Source organism: Podarcis raffonei, chromosome 1 (genome assembly GCF_027172205.1).
Source record: "Podarcis raffonei isolate rPodRaf1 chromosome 1, rPodRaf1.pri, whole genome shotgun sequence".
Lineage (NCBI taxonomy): Eukaryota > Metazoa > Chordata > Lepidosauria > Squamata > Lacertidae > Podarcis > Podarcis raffonei.
This window is the reverse complement of record NC_070602.1, coordinates 4,900,466-4,920,419: the sequence shown is the minus strand read 5'-3', so window position 1 is coordinate 4,920,419 and position 19,954 is coordinate 4,900,466. Positions and strand designations below refer to the sequence as shown.

The window sequence follows — 19,954 nt, the reverse complement described above, 5'->3', positions numbered from 1 at the left end:
CCGGCAAGGATTACCTCCCTTCCCTTCTAGCTACAGGAGCCTCCTCTGGATCAAAGGAGTCGTCACAAAGGAAGGACGTGCTGTTGGATACGATCCAAGGCGTTTCGTCACGTACATTATTTCGCAACAAACCTGTAAGGTAGGCCAAGGTGCTTACCCTACATTTCGCAGCTCGGGAGAATGAGGTTAGGAAAGAGCAGCCTGACTCAGGACTGATCCTGCTCTTAAGCAAAATGCAGGATTTCCTCTCGGCAAACACAGAGCCTTCAAAGAAGCTATTCCCTTTTCACCCAGAGCGCAGCAGGGGAGCAAGGGGTTAAACTGCCCCTCCCCGCTCTTGCTGCATTCCTGATATCAGTTGGACACCCTCCCCACAAGGGATGCAATTTGCATTTGGCAAAGATGCATTTAACCTCACCGTTTTGTTTTGGAGGCCTTACCTCCATGGCTTTAAAAAAAAAAAAAAGGAAAAACATTTCTAATTTTTAATGCGTTTTATCATCTTAGTTTTTGCACCTTTGAAGGGACAATTGCTCCCATTTTACAGTAATTAGAGAGGCAAATAGTGACTAGTTCATGGGAAAGCTGTCCCCACACAGTGCACAGGTGAGGAAAAACCAGCTAGGGTTTTTTTTTTTAAAAAAAGAAGAGCATGCTATAAACTTGACATGCTTCTGCAAAACTTTTCCTTGAAACTTCCTTCCCTGCTTTTGGAAACCCAACAAGGAAGTCTCCAGAGGCAGATGTTAAGTCGGCGGCTCTGGAAATCTAATTGCTTAATGCTAGAGAAATTAGCAAGCAAATGACTGCTTAGGGGACTTGTGGTTCTCGATCTCCTTGCAAGCGGGGTTCGGATTGAGCACGCGATCCCGGGGTATTAGACATGAAGGGGCTGCGATTATCCATCTGTCATCGTGCGACTCTGCCTCCGTACAGTATGAGGCTCATCAGGACCAAGCAAACCACATTCCTCCTCGGCTCCTTAATCCCAGCTGCTCCTTAACGTCTCTGGGGAAAACGAGTCGCAGCTTGATTTGAGGCCGATCTGCGCTGCGGGAAGCCAAGCCCGCAACAGGCTCCCCACATCCCTGTGCTCATGTTGGGTCAGGTATGCAGCCCATGTTAACATATTGGCTCTGTCCCCCCCTACATCCACACACACACTCCCCATTTCAAATAGGGAAGCATCCAGGCTCCCTTGCCTTGTGCCTCACCTCCAACCAACTTCAGATTCCTCCCCAACCCCCATCTTCTATGCTTCAGAGCTGCCTCCTTCACAGCAGGTAAGGACATGTCTAGCAAGGTTTTGGAAGCCAACCAAATCAGGGTAGGTCTCTTAATAGTACAGTAATTCCCAGTGAGTAACACCCTTGCCTTTGCTAGCAGCAAAGGCTGGAGTGCGCGTCTTCTGACGCCTCCATCCTCTCTGCTGTTTCTGTCCTACCAACCCACCTCTCAGGCGGCCGAGTCAAGAGGACGTTGTCCCCTGAGGGACATCTGAAGAGCTTCTCTCTTGGTGGCCATGGCTCTCCATCTCGCTCGACTGGCGGTCTGGGATTAAGCATGGAGCGGCAGCGAGGACCCGGCACCTAAACTGCTCTGGTGCCAGGTAGGGAACGATTTCAGGGCTTTGTTTTGGATAGCAAGCAGGCTGGAGGTCCTCACATGCGGTGCCTTGTTCGCATCCCGTAAAGATGAGAGGTGCATTTCCTTCAAATCTCGTAACATAAACACTAGGCAGAACTTTCTGGGGGTTAGAGCTGTTCGACAGTGGAGCAAACACCCCTCAGAAGGTGGTCGGGTCTCCTTCCCTGGAGGCTGGGTGGCCCTCTGTCATGGATGCTTTATCTGAGATTCCTGCCTTGCAGGGGGTTGGACTAGATGACCCTCGTGGGTCCCCAAGTCTACAATTCTCTGATAACCCAGGAATCCAAATCGAGCAACTTCACTGACAGCAGGGGACAAAGCTGGCATGAAGGGTCAGTTGGGGAAATGTAAAATTTATTTCATAACTCAATTTGGTGTGTCCATTCAGATTTTTCTTGCCCTTTTAAAACTTATTCTGAATTAGTGATTGCCTTTTGGGAAAAAAGCAGGGTTTGCAAATCGTCCGAGGTAGTAAGGCTGCCAGCTTCCAATGAGTTGTCTGCAATTAATTTGATGAGTGGCCCCATCCGGAGCCCGGCTCCTGTCTCATTTACTGGGTTAGGAACCACAGCTACAAACTAGACATTCACTAGGCACCGAATACCTTTTATTTCATATTTGCAAAGCCTGTTTGTGCATGCTGATGTTCCGCATTGCTTTACTTTCTGGGTGCCCAGAAAATGCATTTCCCCTTCTGCTTCTGACTGGTTACATCTAAGCAATATTTTCAACAGCTGTTCGAGTGGGATTGGGGCACAAAGCTCAAACTGAAGATTTAAATTGGCTCATAAGGCCTTTTAAATGTGTCTGGGGGCTGGAGTATTGGTTTGTGTTTGTTCTTGGTTGCATTTTGCGTTCTCATTTTGTATTTTTATGTTGTGAACCACCCTGTGATCTTCGGATGAAGGGCGGAATACAAATTTAATAGGCAAATTATAATGATGATGATGACATAGGGTAAGGTTCCAAGTTTGATCTCTTTGAAAGTCAATGTTGGGGATCTTCTATAGTGATGGAAGAGGCCAGATGTCTTGGACTTTGAAGTCCATTTGGACTCAGATATACAGCCTGACTAGGATTGATGAGAGTTGTAGTCCAAACATCTTGAGGACTGAGAGTTGGCTAAGGCTCTCTTTACCAGCCCAGAGGTTATAGAGCCAATGGTGGTTCAGTGCTTAGAGTGGTGGGCTAAAACCTGGGAGACCAAGGTTCGAATTCCAACTCAGCCATGAAGCTCTCCCTGAGCCAGTCCCTGCCCCTCAACCAAACCTGCCTCACAGGATTTTTGTGGGGATTAAATAGAACCATAGAGTTGGCAGGGACCCTGAGGGTCATCTAGTCCAACCCCCTGAAATGCAGGAATCTTTTGCCCAAGTGGGGCTTGAACCCACAAACCAGAGACTAAGTGTCTCATGCTCTACCAGCTGAGCTACCCCAGCAGGATGAGTTTGTGGTGTTGTTTGCTTACGAAAAGGACCGGTGTGCCTACCAGCTTTCATTGGAAAGAAATAAAAGGGAGTTCAGATAGAAGAACGACAAAATAGCACCATGAAACCAGTTCAGTGTGTGGCTTGATTCCATGATATGCACAAGATATCATGAAGTGTTTGGATGTCTCTTTGATGCTCTTGCAGAAGAAAGTTCTGCAAGCGAAAGTCTGAATTTAACTTACAGGCCGTGATAATGTTTTTATTCCAAAGGACTCCATTTTTATGCATCCTGTCCCTTCCAACTGTGCAGTATTAATATCTGAGTAGAGTAGAGAACGATCAACATTTAATTATCAAGCTGCAAAAAGCTTTTAATGTAGCCCCATGGAATCTTCGGCCCAGCACAGGGTTCGAACCCACGACCTTGTGATTATGAGTCTGGTGCTCTACCGACTGAGCTAATGAGGAGGGAGAGAACCACCTTGCGCTCCATAGGGGAAAGGGTGGGGTATAAAAGAAAGAAGGAAATGTAGCGTATAATGTCACATTCCCAAAGTTCATGGAACGGGAACCTAAAGGTTGACCTGTCATCCATTAAGATGATCTCAAGCTTTCTGAATTCTCAAAAGGACATATTTTTTGAGATTTAATACTGCAAATAAAGTATTTTTAACTGGTTTATTTAAATGAACAGGTTGGACAGTCAGTGACTAGGTTTTACAGGGGTCTCATGTTATGGAGGGTGATGGGTCAGGGGACCCCCCAGGTTGGACCCTCAGAAAGCCCCCCCACTGCCACAATCACAAGCTAAGCCATGGAGTTCTCTTCCTTTGAATTTTTCCAATGTGGAAGTGAGAGAATTGGCACTCTGCAAGAGTCTGGATTTTGCCCACAGACCTTCCGGTCCATAGCTGCAAGGCATTGCATTAAGAGTGGGTTATGACTGGATCCCATGCACCTATTTTAAGAAAAACAAAACAGGCCTTTTGGTCTATTTTGCTAGGGTGAATTCCATTGCTGTTGGAGCATGCGGTCACCCAGGTGGTGTGTCAGAACAAAAACACAGTTTCTTTGCAGCTACTGGGATAAAACAATGTTGTTAACAGATGCAAGTGCTGTTAGTCACTTCAGGCAGGCAAGGTCTGACTCACAGGCCAACATGGGGTTCAGTCCGTCTCTCAATGCAAACCTACCAGATTTGCCATGCCGTTAACAATACAAAACACATCTTGCAATTGAATGTTGAATTTGAATTTTCTGATGCAATTTGCGACCCAGAAAATGCATGCAAAAATGTGTACGTTAGGGGGAAGTCTGTGTGAAATGTGTATATTAGTGAAAATTGCCTTTATTGTATAAGAGGGAAACACTGGCAAAAAAAAAAAAGCACCGTGTAGTGAAATTTAAGGGTGGGAAGGTGTACCGAAATGCATGCAAATTGTGCTGTCTTTAAAAAATCAATCAATCACAAACTGATGTGGAAATCAGGTGAACTGAGTTGAAGAACTGAGAACAGAATGGAAACTGAAATGGACAGATTTGCCCATTCCTAATCGCCATCTGCCAGAAAAATTCCCCTGGGCATCCTGAACTGCGATGAAAGGCAACTTTGGCCTGCCTGACAGCCACTCTGCTCCAACCCAGTGCTGATGGCAAGCTCTGAGCTCGTAAGGTATTTATTCATGCAAATTCAGGACATCCAAATTAAATTTGTGTTCTGGGAAGGATCTGGAAGAAACGTCTCTGGGATCTGGGCTTGCAAACTGTCTGGTGCCAATTTCTGAATGCCTCGCTGAGCCGCATGCTAGAGCAGTCCATAATTGCCGGCTTGGGAAAACCTTGACTGCAGGAAAACATCCCAACCCCTTAATCTTTGCAGGGTCCTAGAACCATCTCCCAGTTTGTCAACAACCTTAGTCAAGCTTTTCGCATCTGCAATGCTGCCTTTCCCTGTCAGACTTGTGTTAACGGCTAAGGGGAGCGTTTTCCAGCGAGCAATATATATATAATTTTTATTAGTTTTCAGTTACAATAATTCAATAATAGCCTCATTATAAGAATGCCAAATTAGAGTACAATTGCTAATGCCAATCATTCAGATGCCAAGTTATATAATTTAGGTGTCCTATCCCCCCTCATGCTAGAATTGATGGATGATTTACTTTACTTCTGCATTCCAAAATCTTATTAATTTCAATTACACTCCAGTCAAAATAGCAACCCCTTAGACAACAACTGCAATATTAATGACTTCCGTCCGTATTGACACATTAAATGATTTATAAAGCTACAGGTGAAGCATTCAAACTATATCCTTGTTCTTCCTGTGTGTGGCAATTATTCTGTCCATGATGTTTCTTCCTGTCCTTGTAAAATATTATCTCTATCTTTTCCTGGTTGTTGCTGTTCTGCATCATGCCTTGGGCGGAGCTAATCTCCCATTGCTAAGGCTGGAGGACACTGCAGAGTCCGGCCCAAGTTATCCTGTAAAGGTAAAGGTAAAGGTACCCCTGCCCGTACGGGCCAGTCTTGACAGACTCTGGGGTTGTGCGCCCATCTCACTTAAGAGGCCAGGGGCCAGCGCTGTCTGGAGACACTTCCGGGTCACGTGGCCAGCGTGACAAAGCTGCATCTGGCGAGCCAGCGCAGCACACGGAAACGCCGTTTACCTTCCCGCCAGTAAGCGGTCCCTATTTATCTACTTGCACCCGGGGGTGCTTTCGAACTGCTAGGTTGGCAGGCGCTGGGACCGAACGACGGGAGCGCACCCCGCCGCGGGGATTCGAACCGCCGACCTTTCGATTGGCAAGTCCTAGGCGCTGAGGCTTTTACCCACAGCGCCACCCGCGTCCCAAGTTATCCTGAGTCCCTGCTTTAATCCAGAACAGAAACTCATTTGGAGCTCCAGGGCTGATGTGGGGACTCTCAACCAGTTAGGTGACTGTACCATATTGTATTGGAGGCTGGCTACATCTCCCCGCTTAGTTTTGAAATTTCTGCGCTGGTTTCTGGACACTGTGGGTTGTTGCTTCTTCTTTGCAGTTGAGTAAGATTGTTTTCCATAAACACGGTTTTAACAATAAGTCCGTAAGTGACTGTGGAGGCCAATTCTGGATCCACACGTCCTTCCACAGAGGGGGCATTGGTTTCCGGGCAGGAGTTGATCATGGTGAGGGTTTGCCAAGTGTGCCTCTTAGCACGTTTCTCCCTTGCGTCCTGAGTTCGAGTGTCTTCAAAGCCCATGACACCTTTGGTAAAGGCTGTTCTCCAACTGGAGCGCTCACAGGCCAGTGTTTCCCAGTTGTTTGTGTTTATACTACATTTTTTAGAAAAGAGTGGAAACAGTTTATTGAATATTTACAAATAAACGGTAAACAGATAAGAACGTTGGCAGGATGATTGTAATAACCCGCAGCTTTACAAGGGTATGTACTTAAAGTAGATGAATAAATGAGTAAACTTAACTTACTCCAAATTAACTTAATTTGGAATATGCAGGAAAATAGATGTAAGGAACCGCAGAAAGAGGGGGAAGGAAGCGAGTTTTGAAATGTTAAAATGATGGTAAAATGATTGAAATGTATAAAATTTAAAATCACGAAGAAGAAGAAGAGGAAGAGGAAGCAGAAAAGGAAGAAGAAGAAAAGGAAGAAGAAGACGAAGAAGTCCACCTCGGTGGCAGAATCCCACGGGACAGCAGTCCCCGGAGAAATCTCAGAGCTCCGCTCTCATGAGAGTCTGGCGAGCGGTTGGTGAGATCTTGAAAGGTCTCGCCGGAAGCCACCCCAGCCCCACAACCCCAGAAAGTGAGGCTTTGGCAAGGCAGCGGCAGTGGGGAGCCAGCACTGTCCCATTTGGCCTCAGGCGGCAAACCGGGACAGGTCAGCCCCGCAGCTTGCTGAAGCTGGGCAGGTCTGGTCTGGCTAGTGTCTGGACGGGAGAACGCTACGCTTCCTCGAGTTCCGTGCTGGCATATAAAGTTGCAGAGTCAATTAAAGGGAGAAATGGAGCGCAGCTGGCTCATTAGGCAAAGCAATATGTTGTTTGGGTGCAGGCAGACGCTCACCAGGCAATCTGCGATTGCCTCCCATGGAGACACGGCGTTGCCCCAGCTAGCTTGGCAGAGTTTTCCCCAGGGGCGGGGAACTCCTTCCAGCTTCAGGACCGCAGTCCATCCTGGTCAACTTTCCAGGGGCCACGTGGCAGGGATGGCAGGGGCCAGGTGCAAAAATGGGCCAAACAACTCAGATGACTCTTGCAACTCAGCTACATTTTGGCCACACAAAAACCAGAGTTTTCAAATCACACCCATATAGACGTCCATCCTCCACCCAAATAGTAGTAGTAGTAATAATAATAATAATAATAATAATAATAATAATAATAATAATATTAGTATTTTTTTTATACCCCGCCCATCTGGCTGGGTTTTGCCAGCCACTCTAGGCGGCTTCCAACAGAATACTAAAAACACGATAAAACATCAAACATTAAAAACTTCCCTAAACAGAGTTGCCTTCAGATGTCTTCTGCAGGTCAGATAGTTGTTTGTTTCCTTGACATCTGATGGGAGGCTGGTCCACAGGGTGGGTGTCACCACTGAGAAGGCCCTCTGCCTGGTTCCCTGTAACTTCTTGCAATGAGGGAACCGCCAGAAGGCCCTCGGAGCTGGACCTCAGAATCCAGGCAGAACGATGGGGGTGGAGACACTCCTTCAGGTATACTGGACCGAGGCCATTTAGGGCTTTCAAGGGCAGCCCAACACTTTGAATTGTGCTCTGAAATGTGCTAGGGGCCAATGTAGGTCTTTCAGGACCTGTGTTATATGGTCTTAGCAGCTGCTCCTAGTCACCAGTCTGGCTGCCGCATTCTGGATTAGTTGTAGTTTCTGAGTCACCTTCAAAGGTAGCCCCACGTAGAGCGCATTGCAGTAGTCCAAGCGGGAGATAACTAGATAATGGCTACTGACCACAGTGGCTGTGATCTGCCTGCAAATATAGTGCTTTTCTTTTTTTAAAAAATGGTGCCAATACTTCGTACCCTAGAGTACCCCCAGAAAAAGCGCTATATATACAGTGGTACCTCAGGTTAAGTACTTAAATCGTTCCGGAGGTCTGTTCTTAACCTGAAACTGTTCTTAACCTGAAGCAGCACTTTAGCTAATGGGGCCTCCTGCTGCCGCCAAGCGATTTCTGTTCTCATCCTGAAGCAAAGTTCTTAACCCGAGGCACTATTTTTGGGTTAGCGGAGTCTGTAACCTGAAGCTTATGTAACCCAAGGTACCACTGTATAACAATTTAATTGAACAAAAGAAAAAAGAAAAGGTATATGATATCATTATTAAAGTTAAGAATTACAATTCAGTATATACTTATCCAGTGTATAAGGATTATTATCCAAATACACACACACACATATATAAAACCTACAATATTTTGCATAAATGTGTTGCAAATATCATTACGCTTTATGGATCTCCCTTTATGCTATGGATCTCCAGCGCTGAAAACTTTGCCGGCCACCTTCCTCCGTACATTTTAACGCAATCAGGGTGCCAAGCCAGAAGGAATTTAGACTCGTGGTTGTTCAGGTGACGTGACAAGCAAGTTTGGAATGGAAGGACAGGCTTGAGCATGCCAGAGTCGGGGCAGCTGGAGTTCTGTGTTTTGCCGTGCCTTCCTCAGGGCAGGAGACCTCGAAGAAGAAAGAGGTTGCTTGTAGGTCAAGGAGATGGGGTCCAGAAAATTGGGGAAAGAGGAAGAGGAGGAGGAGAGAAAGGAGGCGGCCTGGATTTTTATTTATTTATCTTGTTTTCTTTTTAGCGTTACAGCTTTTTATCCTATGTTTTATCAAGTTGTCCAACGTTTAACACATATATTTCAATACATAGTAATTTTATTTCTTTTGTTTTGTCAGCTTCCATGGTCTTTTCATTTCTCTACCTCTGCTGCACCCTATCTTCTCTCTCTTAAACCACAACAACACTACTAAAATTTCTTCTGCAGTTCATAGTCTGAATCCTGCTGGCTTGTTCATTGTAGTATAGTATTTCTTTCACTATTTTTCCACAAAGTCCATCACCTTACCTATCCCTTCTTCTTTGGTGGGAACTTCTGCTTCTTTCCATTTTCGAAAGGAAACTTTTTAGCTCTACATTTTTTTCCACCTTAGACAGGGGACTCAGCTACATTAGTCAAAAAAACAATACTTTGAATGTGTTATAAACATATAATACAACAGATGGCGCCAGAGAGCAAACAAATTTCTGATGAGATTTTTATATAGGGTTTTTTTTTGTTATACTGATTTGTTATACCAATTTAATTTCTGGCTTATTTATAGTGGGGTTTTCTCCTGTGTGTAGATCCACCCACGAATGAGGACTCTGTGCCCCTTTCAGTTTTTGGTGGACTCAAGCTCCCATCATTCCTGACCACCGGCCTTGCTTCTTGAGGCTGATGGGAGGCCATCAGCACTGGAAGGGCCACCAATTCCCTGCCCCTACCTGGGGTGAATAGGCAGGTCTTGAACTGGGCTCTGCCCTCAAACCTGCAACACATGCAGGTCAGGCAGGCTCAGGCTGCTTCTCCATCTAACTCCATATAGTCTACTCTTACTGGCAGCTGCCTTCCGGGGCCTGAGGCAGACATTTTCACACGTCACCAGGATTCAAAAACCTGCGCGGCCGGCCCTCCCCAAAGCCACGCAGCAGGGACAGGAGCCCTGAAGTGTTGTTCCATCAGGATGATGGGAGTTGTGTTGTTGTTGTTGTTTAGTCATTTAGTCATGTCCGACTCTTCGTGACCCCCTGGACCAGAGCACACCAGGCACTTCTGTCTTCCACTGCCTCCCGCAGTTGGGTCAAACTCATGCTGGTAGCTTCGAGAACACTGTCCAACCATCTAGTCCTCTGTCGTCCCCTTCTCCTTGTGCCCTCCATCTTTCCCAACATCAGGGTCTTTTCCAGGGAGTCTTCTCTTCTCATGAGGTGGCCAAAGTACTGGAGCCTCAGCTTCAGGATCTGTCCTTCCAGTGAGCACTCAGGGCTGATTTCCTTCAGAATGGAGAGGTTTGATCTTCTTGCAGTCCATGGGACTCTCAAGAGTCTCCTCCAGCACCAGAATTCAAAAGCATCAATTCTTTGGCGATCAGCCTTCTTTACGGTCCAGCCCTCACTTCCATACTTCACTACTGGGAAAACCATAGCTTTAACTATAAGGACCTTTGTTGGCAAGGTGATGTCTCTGCTTTTTAAGATGCTGTCTAGGTTTGTCATCGCCTTTCTCCCAAGAAGCAGGCGTCTTTTAATTTGTAGAGTTGGGAGTTGTAGTCCAACCCAATCCAAAGGCAACAGGTTGGAGGAAAGCTGGCTTATACCATCTTAAATGTGTTAGCTTTTCGGGTGCCGCAAGGCCCTTGGCAGACTACCCTTCTGGAAATGGCTATTTTATGCCGTAGCTCATTCGATGACAACAGAAATCCGGTCCACTTCCCCGTGGGGAGGAGTTGATGTGGACCACGGGGGTGTGGGACCTAGTCCCCCGTTTCCCGGGGGATCCCAGCCACACCAGAGCCCGGCCAGCCAAATCGCTGGCTGGGCGGCGTGGCCAGGGCCATTTAATCAGAGGTGTGAGCCGGAGGACTTCCTCTTTGGCTCGCTTCCTCTATCACCTGCCCTCCCTCCCTATTTTGCAGGTTTAGGCACTGGTCTTGGTTGGTCGCCGTTGAGGGGCCCGGTAGGAATTTTCCACTTGGCAAATTGGCACTGGCCATGTGGTTTTCGCCTACCTCGTAGCAATGGTCACAACTTTGTTAGGGTTGCAGTTAGGCATTGTTTGACCTTGTGATGGGGGAGGGGAGGTGTGGCCATCACCTGCCCCTCCAAGCTTAAGGATATTCCGTTAGAGGAATCCAGGGGTGTGGGTCTTGTCCGAAGCCCGGGGCTGGGCTAGGGCCATGACACGACCCCGACGGGAACACCAGGGGGAGCTTCAGTTGGTCTGCATCGACAGGGCTCCCCCTTCTGGTGGTTTACCCTTACCGGACTCCCTGCGCAGTGGGCAGGAGTCAGATATAGTCGGGTCCATTCAATGCCTAAGCTAATACCGCTCACATTCTGTAATCAATAAAGCTGTGGCCAAAATTTGCCCAATAACATTAACCTAATATCTGTGTCCTTGTGTGTGTTATTTCCCATTGAGGGGGTGGCTTCGGGGTCTTGACACGCAAGTGTGGTCCCTTCCTGCTGAATTAACAGCAACCTTGTCTACGCAGAGCCTGTTGCAAAAGACTTTGTGAATTTTCCCTGCTTTCTTCCGGCCTTCCCTCAACACACCTGCCGCCCTACTGCCGTCCCGCCAAATCCCTGCTGGGTTTCCTGCTACTGGTGCATTGCAAGGAATGTCTGTGGGCTGGTTTTGTTATCATTGCCTTGCTCAGAAAAATAGTCAATGTATAGAAGCTGTGGAGCTGTCCAGCGAGCGAGAGAGACAGAGAGAGAGAGAGAGAGAGAGAAATAAAAACATGAGGTGTGACATGTGGAATTGAGTGCAGGAGGATGAGGTTCTCCCCTTTTAGATTATCACTATAATGATTGCTATTATAATAATTGTATAATAACTAGAATATGAATACACACCCACACACCAAAATGGCTTCTAAGCAGTTTACGACCGTGAAATCAATCCATAATTAAATGCACGAGAGCATGAAAACGTCCTAAATTAAAATATACGATTAAGCGAACACTTTAAAAGCATAAAAATGAAAGCATTTTAAAAAGTTAAAATACAGTTTAAACAGTAACATTGCAAGTTAGGGGGAATGCTTGCTGGAAGACTTGGGCTTCATCAGTAGTACAAACATATATGATATCACAGGACAGTGGATGTTATAGCATAGTAGTAGCTGCTGTTCTGCTACCAGTAACTGCCTCCTCTGTGAACCACCAGGTGCCCAATACTGTCCAAGCATCAGTGTGCCTTAGATTTGCATGTGGAATCACAGAAAGTAAAGGACCCCTGGACGGTTAAGTCCAGTCAAAGGCGACTATGGGGTTGCGGTGCTCATCTCACCTGCAGGCTGAGGGAGCCGGCATTTGTCCACAGACAGCTTTCCGGGTCATGTGGCCAGCAGGACTAAGGCACTTCTGGCACAATGGGACACTGACAGAAACCAGAGCACATGGAAATGCCGTTTACCTTCCCACCACAGCAGTACCTATTTATCTACTTGCACTGGTGTGCTTTTGAACAGCTAGGTTGGCAGGAGCTGGGACAGAGCAATAGGAGCTCACTGTTGAGGGATTCAAACCTCCAACCTTCTGATCGGCAAGCCCAAGTATATAAGTAGCAGAACTCTAAGCTTGGCTTGGAGGCCAGTAGGCAGTCGGTGCAGATCTTTCAGCACTGGAGTGACGTAGGTCTGATAATGAGTGCCACTCGCCACTCAGGCTGCAGCCTTCTGGAACAGCTGCAAGGGTGGCCCCAGGTAGAGCGCATTACAGTAGCCCAGACAGGAAGTTACCAATCCACAGGTCACAGTGGCCAAGGGAATCCTGTCCAGGAAAGGGCACAGCTGATGCGCCAAGAAGAGGCAAGGCCCATGCAAATCAAGGTGGGTTTTTGTGTGTTTTTAAAGCAGCGTTTCCAACTGCACATATTACCCAGCAAACACTTTTAAAAAACCTTTTCTCTCTGCTTACATACAATACCAATGGTGGCTTCTCCTTAGGCGCCAGTAGTCCTTACCCACTATAAAGTGACGATTCATTTATGAATCTGCCTCGACTCAGTAACTATCAGGCACAATAAAAAGAGTCATTTAAAGGTATTTATGAAGCGTTGCTTGCCCCAAAATGAAAGGAACAGAAGAGGAGGTTCTGGCCCAAATCAGGACATTTAAATGTGCTTTGGGCAGCTTGTTTAAGGTACAGTGGACGCTCAGGGTTGCGAACATGATCTGTGCTGGAAGCATGTTCGCAACCTGCAGCGTTTGCAACCCGCAGCCCCATGTCTGCGCACGCATGGGTTGCGATTTGGCACTTCTGCGCATGCGCAAAGCGCGATTTAGTGCTTCTACACATGCGCGAGCGCCCAAACCCGGACGTAACCCGTTCTAGTACTTCTGGGTTTCGGTGCGTCGGTAACCCGAAAACGCACAACCTGAAGCGTCTGTAACCCGAGATATGGCTGTATGGACACTGGGCGCATTCTGCCCTGGCATAATTTGTGTGCATGCCATCTCTGATGCTTCTTTGCCAAGGGGTTGGGCTAGATGACCCTTTCTGTCCCTTCTGACACTACAGCCCTGTGTTTCTAAGCAGTGGTGGGTCTCAAATTCCAGCGGTGTGCAGTGCGATGCCAAAATTTGGTGCCCCTGCCTCTCGCACTCCCTTCTAAATCATAGTTGTGCCATCCCCAGTGGGTTCCCCAGAGTCTTCGCGCCCAGTGCAACGAAACCGGTTGCGCTCCCCGAAATCCATCTCTGATTCGAAGTGCTTAATAAACACGTGCTTAATTTCCCCATTTTTCAAACTGTACATTATCAGCTTTCCAACAGCACACACACAAACAACCCAACTCCACATTTAGTGCCCAATTGCACACTAAAAAAACAACAACAACCTTGATTCCATTCTGACACCTTGCCTCCCAGATCAGGGTCAGTATTGTTACAGAATCATCACTTCTTCGCATTTCTGAAAAGCAAAATCCTGGCTACGGGCAGAGCTGGCCTTAGACCAGAAATGGTGCCCCAGATGAGACTGAACTTTAGCAGATTCCTTCCCCCACTTGCTCTGCTTCTGAATACCTGAATATTTTGTTATTACTTTTATCACCCATTTCACAACTTTCACGCCCAAGATGCATGCATGATTTATCCCTGCCACACAAAAGAGGATAAACTGGAACGGTAGATTGAAATTACTCACAAGCACCTGCTGCTTGCTGGATGTGTCAAATTTTCATGCAAATTAAAACAATAGCAACAACGCAACGCTAACATTAACCCAGTGCGAATCATGCAGGACCAGTCTAGCAAACGAAGGTGTCATATTCGCCCAATTTGTTTCAGATCTTCGGAGGATAGTTACACAGGGAGTGAGGACAGGAGAGGAGAAAGTTGGTTTGCTTCACATTTTAAACATTTGAAACACAGCCGCTCTCTGAAATTCACATTTCTTTTCTTCTTCCTTCTGATCGGCAAGCCCAAGAGGCTCAGTGGTTTAGACCACAGCGCCACCCGCTCTACGATTCTCTGTTGATAATTTTTTTTTTTTTTTTGAGGACACTGCTTTAATATATCAAAAATCGCAAAGCAATGTGAACTGAATTTCAGAATGGAAAGATGAGAAACTAGGAGACAGTCCCAGGACAGGGAACCTCCAAGCATGGTGCCCTTGGCAGTTGCAAGGATCCAGCTATTGAACTTTAAGTTAGGGTTACCAGACGTGACCCCTGAGCCTCCCCAGATCTCCTGCCCCCTTCCCCCTTTGTTTTCACTGATTGGGGGAGGCTCAGGAGTTGCAGCCGGCTGGCCGTTGCCCAGTTTTTTAAAAACTCTGTGCATTTATGTTTCACAGGGTGCAAAAAAAGGGCTTTGCACCTTTATACAGTGGTACCTCGGGTTAAGTACTTAATTCGTTCCGGAGGTCCGTTCTTAACCTGAAACTGTTCTTAACCTGAAGCACCACTTTAGCTACTGGGGCCTCCTGCTGCCGCCACACCGCCAGAACACGATTTCTGTTCTCATCCTGAAGCAAAGTTCTTAACCCGAGGTACTATTTCTGGGTTAGCGGAGTCTGTAACCTGAAGCATCTGTAACCTGAAGCGTATGTAACCCGAGGTACCACTGTACAATGTGCATGTGTGCTTGGGCTCAGGGTCTTTTGCCTCACCATCCCCGCTACTGACTCCCTGTTGCTACTCAGCTTCAAAAAAAAAAAAGTGTCCCCGGATTCACTGAAAAAAAATCTGGTAACCATACTTTAAGTTTCTTTAGAGGCGAGAGAGTATTGAAGAGACAAGCTTTCAACATCACAAGTCCAGCTGATTCCAGCTTGATCTCTCTCTCTCTCTCTCTCTCTCTCTCTCACACACACACACACACACACTCAATTCCAACTGCTATAAACTTCCTTCTTTATCACCTCCTCTGCCTCCCTATCTCCTCCACTTTCTCCTTGCTCCAGTGGATATCTCATTCAAGAAATGCCCCCAAGCTATCGAGACTCCATCTCCTGCCATTATTTTCCCAGCGATGAAACATCAGCCACTACCGTCTTAGACTATTAGCCAGCGATCTGACTAACAAAGCCAGATGCTGTCATTATTTATGTGATGCGACTCAGAAGGCCTGTGGCAAAGGTATCTCTGCAACAGCCACTGGTGTTGAAAGGGGGGGGGACTGTTGTAACTTCCGCCAGCACTTTCTGCCATATAAAATTGCAGATCTCCCCAAGAGTGTTCTGGGGACTGTCTGCTTTGGGTGAAACTCTAAGATAGGTGGAGATACACTGTAAGGTTAACATTTGCCCACTCACAACCCAGGTGGTTCAGACCCTCCCAGTGCTTCTATTTTCCAGGGACAGTCCTGGATTTACAGTAATACCAGTTTCTGATTTGATCCTGGAATGTCCCACAGTTCCTTAAAGGTAAAGAGACCCCTGACCATTAGGTCCAGTTGTGGCCGATTCTGGCGTTGCGGTGCTCATCTCGTTTTATTGGCCGAGGGAGCCGGGGTACAGCTCCCTGGGCTAATATGCAGAATTCTGGTTGGCTACTTCGAGAACGCGGGTGGCGCTGTGGGTTAAACCACAGAGCCTAGGATTTGCCGATCAAAAGGTCGGCGGTTCAAATCCCCACGACGGGGTGAGCTCCCGTTGCTCGGTCCCTGCTCCTGCCAACCTAGCAGTTCGAAGCACGTCAAAGTGCAAGTAGATAAATAGGTACCGCTCCGGCGGGAAGGTAAACGGCATTTCCGTCCGCTGCTCTGGTTCGCCAGAAGCGGCTTAGTCATGCTGGCCACATGACCCGGAAGCTGTACGCCGGCTCCCTTGGCCAATAAAGCGAGATGAGCACCGCAACCCCAAAGTCGGTCACGACTTGACCTAAGGGTCAGGGGTCCCTTTACCCTTTACTTCAAGAACAGGGTGCTAGACCAGACAGGCCGCTGCCCTGATCCAGAAGGACTTTTTCTTCTGTTCTGGTTGAATATTGCTGTGTTAATTGATGGGTCTCCTTGCATCCGAAGGCCACTTTCAAACTTGGTAACCAGAGGGTTTCGGGTTAAGAGATCTGCCAAGCATAACCCATCCTCTCTGTGACTGGGGATGTCTTGGAAAGAGCCGCAGAATGAGAGGGTCGCCTGAATGAGACAATGGGCCATTGAGTTTGCGAGCCATTTCAACCACCAGATGGGTCTCAGCGGTGGCTCCGAGCGCCATTTGTTCCGATGGCTGAAATGTGCTTGTTACCTTGAAATATCCTGGTGTTTTCTTCTCGAGGCATTTTAATTAAGTGCATTCCTTCCTTGGGTTGAAGAGACAGGAAAGATAATATTAGGAAGAGCTTTCTAATTGCAAGAGCAAAGCAGGGAAGGAATCAGCTTCTAGGGAAGGTTGTGGTGGAGGAGAAACTTCAAACATTTCCAGAGAAAGGATGGGTGAGAAATTGTTTGAAACAAGGGTATCATCAAGGCTGTGATTCAGCTGGAGGGCGGAATGAGGCCTCTCCAACAGAATTTGGCTTCCTGGGAATGAATTCAACTTCCTTTTTTCTTTCTTTGTTTGAAAGAGACTTTTCTCACCCTTATAGAGGTAGTAAAGGTAAAGGGACCCCTGACCATCAGGTCCAGTCATGGCCGACTCTGGGGTTGCGGCGCTCATCTCGCTTTACTGGCTGAGGGAGCCGGCGTACAGCTTCCGGGTCATGTGGCCAGCATGACTAAGCCGCTTCTGGCGAACCAGAGCAGCGCACGGAAACGCCGTTTACCTTCCCGCTGGAGCGGTACCTATTTATCTACTTGCACTTTGACGTGCTTTCGAACTGCTAGGTTGGCAGGAGCAGGGACCGAGCAATGGGAGCTCACCCCGTCACGGGGATTCGAACCGCCGACCTTCTGATTGGCAAGTCTTAGGCTCTGTGGTTTAGACCACAGCGCCACCTGTGTCCCTTATAGAGGGAAGGTGGAGGTAATTCTGAAGGCCATGTATATGGACAATCTCTGCTGAAATTCCCAGTGTTTGGCAGTATCGGGTCTTTATTATTTTATTCACATAATATACATTCTTTACAGCAGACAACTCCAAAATAAAATCATATATAGCAAGATCATAATTCGCATGTTTTCAGTGGGTGGCAGTACTGGTTTCGGTGCATTACATTGGTCTATGTCCCTCTGTATCACAAGCAAAGCTCTGGTAGATGATGCAGAAACAGAATGCAGGGGGAAAGAGAGGTTGCTTAACTGTGGCTTGCACAATTTATGTCGGTTGCAGGGTCCTGCTTTTCTGGGTGCAGAATTTGGATTACCTCTCTGGCATTTATGGCATTTTGCTTGCAAACATACAGGGTTAAACCAAAGTAGCCACGCAAGACCTATGCACTATGACCCTCTGTGTGGTTGCTACAGTGTTCTGAGGGGTTACAACTTTCAGAAACCTCTATAAACCCTGGGTCATATGTTGCAGGGAGGTTCTGAGCACATAAATTGTGTGAAAATCTGAAAAGCACACCAGGGGACACTGTGGGTGGGTCTTGCCTGTGCACTGCCGCCCCCTTTCCTGGTTTAAAGCTTTCTCTTCTCAGGCAAAGGCCTGACTGTGGCACCTATTGATCATAAAGGGCACGTGGGATGGAATATCAGGTTTCAAACAGGAGCTGGTCTATCCAGCAGCATATCTAGGGGTTGGCTAGGTTGGCCTCTGCGAAGGGCCCAGGCCCAGGGGGAGCGCCAAAATTGTGCCTCTCCACTCTGGCTTGGATTGGCTAGCAGGGAAAACAGGGAGCGGAGGGAGGGAGGCAGGCAGACAGACAGACGGACGGATGGATGGAGGGTGGGGTGAGGTGGGGAAGGCAGAACAGAGCAGGAAGTCACTGGCAAAAGTCGACAAAGAGCAAACTTGTTGAGTTTCTGGTCCATGGTTTCTCCCAGCTTCAGAGGTGGCAAAACACCTCCTTGCCAAGGGTGCAAGAGAGCCTCAGTACACCTCTTGAGTCTATGTTATATCTATGGTTCTGTCAGGGCAGAAATCCAGAGCTTCATTCAGCAGAAAGGGCAGGAGGGTCCAAAAATAGCAGCCTTGGATCATCACCTTTAGACTCAAGGGATGCAGTACCCATGGCGATCTGAAAAGGTGGGGCCCGTCAGACTATTAAGTCCAACTGGATGTTGTTGTTGTTGTTGTTGTTGTTGTTGTTGTTGTTTAGTCGTTTAGTCGTGTCCGACTCTTCGTGACCCCCTGGACCAGAGCACGCCAGGCACTTCTGTCTTCCACTGCCTCCCGCACTTTGGTCAGACTCATGCTGGTAGCTTCAAGAACACTGTCCCACCATCTCGTCCTCTGTCGTCCCCTTCTCCTTGTGCCCTCCATCTTTCCCAACACCAGGGTCTTTTCCAGGGAGTCTTCTCTTCTCATGAGGTGGCCAAAGTATTGGAGCCTCAGCTTCAGGATCTGTCCTTCCAGTGAGCACCCAGGGCTGATTTCCTTCAGAATGGATAGGTTTGTTCTTCTTGCAGTCCATGGGACTCTCAAGTCTCCTCCAGCACCATAATTCAAAAGCACCACTGGATAGAGGACCTAATGCAGAAGTTCTCCCCAGATGTTGCTGGACACCAACTTCCATCAACCCCAGTCAGCAACGCCAATGGTCAAGGACGATGGGAGTTGTAGTTTAGCAGCAGATGGAGGGCATCCCATTGGCTACTCCTGACCAATGAGGCCTGTTCCTTCCGTCTTAGAGAGTCTCCGGTTTCTTCTCGCAGCCCTCCAGCTTCCAAGCTCCTACATTAAAAAGAAGGAGCAGTCGTCCCAAGAGAAGCGTGCCGTGAATCCCAAAGTGTGCTGTTTTCTGGCAAGGCAAACCAACCCAACTGGTCTTCCCAGTTTGGGGAAAGGAGGGGTTGGCACCTCGGGGCAGCCGCCTCAGTGTCACCATGAAAGCATTAACATTCCTCCGAAGCAATGGAGCTGGAGTTTCTAGCTGTGATGGAGAGCTTGTGGTTGAAACGCTGTGGAAATGCTGTAGCTGAAATGTGACGCAGAACGCAAACATCAGAAGAGCTTGGCTGCTCCAACAGACCAAAGTTTCCCTCTGGTCCAAACCCTGTTCTCACAGTGGCCAACCAGAGGCCTAGACGGGACGCTCACAAGCAAAACCCCACAAGCAGGACTCCCCATCTGCGATTCCCAGCAACCAGTCTTGAAAGCCACACCCACTCTGCCAGACTGGGAAGACCAGTTGGCCAGCACCCTTGAGAAGCTGGTGGTATCTCAGCACTCCAGGAGGCTCGCCCTTCGTAGCTGCCCTGGGCCCTCCATTAGCAAAGTCCTACCTAGCCCAGGCAACTCACACAAGATGTACTATTAGGACATGGGTGGCGCTGTGGTTTATACCACTGTGCTGCTTGGACTTGCCGATCAGAAGGTCGGCGGTTTGAGGCCCTGCGATGGAGTGAGCTCCCATTGTTTGGTCCCAGCTCCTGCCAACTAATAATAATAATAATAATAATAATAATAATAATAATAATAATAATAAATTTTTAGTTATACCCCGCTCTCCCGGGCCAGAGCCAGGCTCAGGGCGGCTAACACCAGTAAAATTACAATAAAAACATAATAGAGGGTGGGAAACAATTTAAAATACAGGTTTAAA

At 47.6% G+C, this 19,954-nt stretch overlaps 1 protein-coding gene across 1 annotated transcript in view; it reads left to right on the top strand.

Annotated features, from left to right (window-relative positions):
• Positions 1–1,388: 1,388 nt before the first annotated feature.
• Positions 1,389–19,954, top strand: part of FRMD6 (FERM domain containing 6) — a 148,866-nt gene continuing 130,300 nt past the window's right edge. Inside the window, exon 1 of the mRNA XM_053365658.1 lies at positions 1,389–1,609. The gene's annotated coding sequence lies outside the window, so the exon portion shown is untranslated. The remainder of the gene's footprint in view (positions 1,610–19,954) is intronic.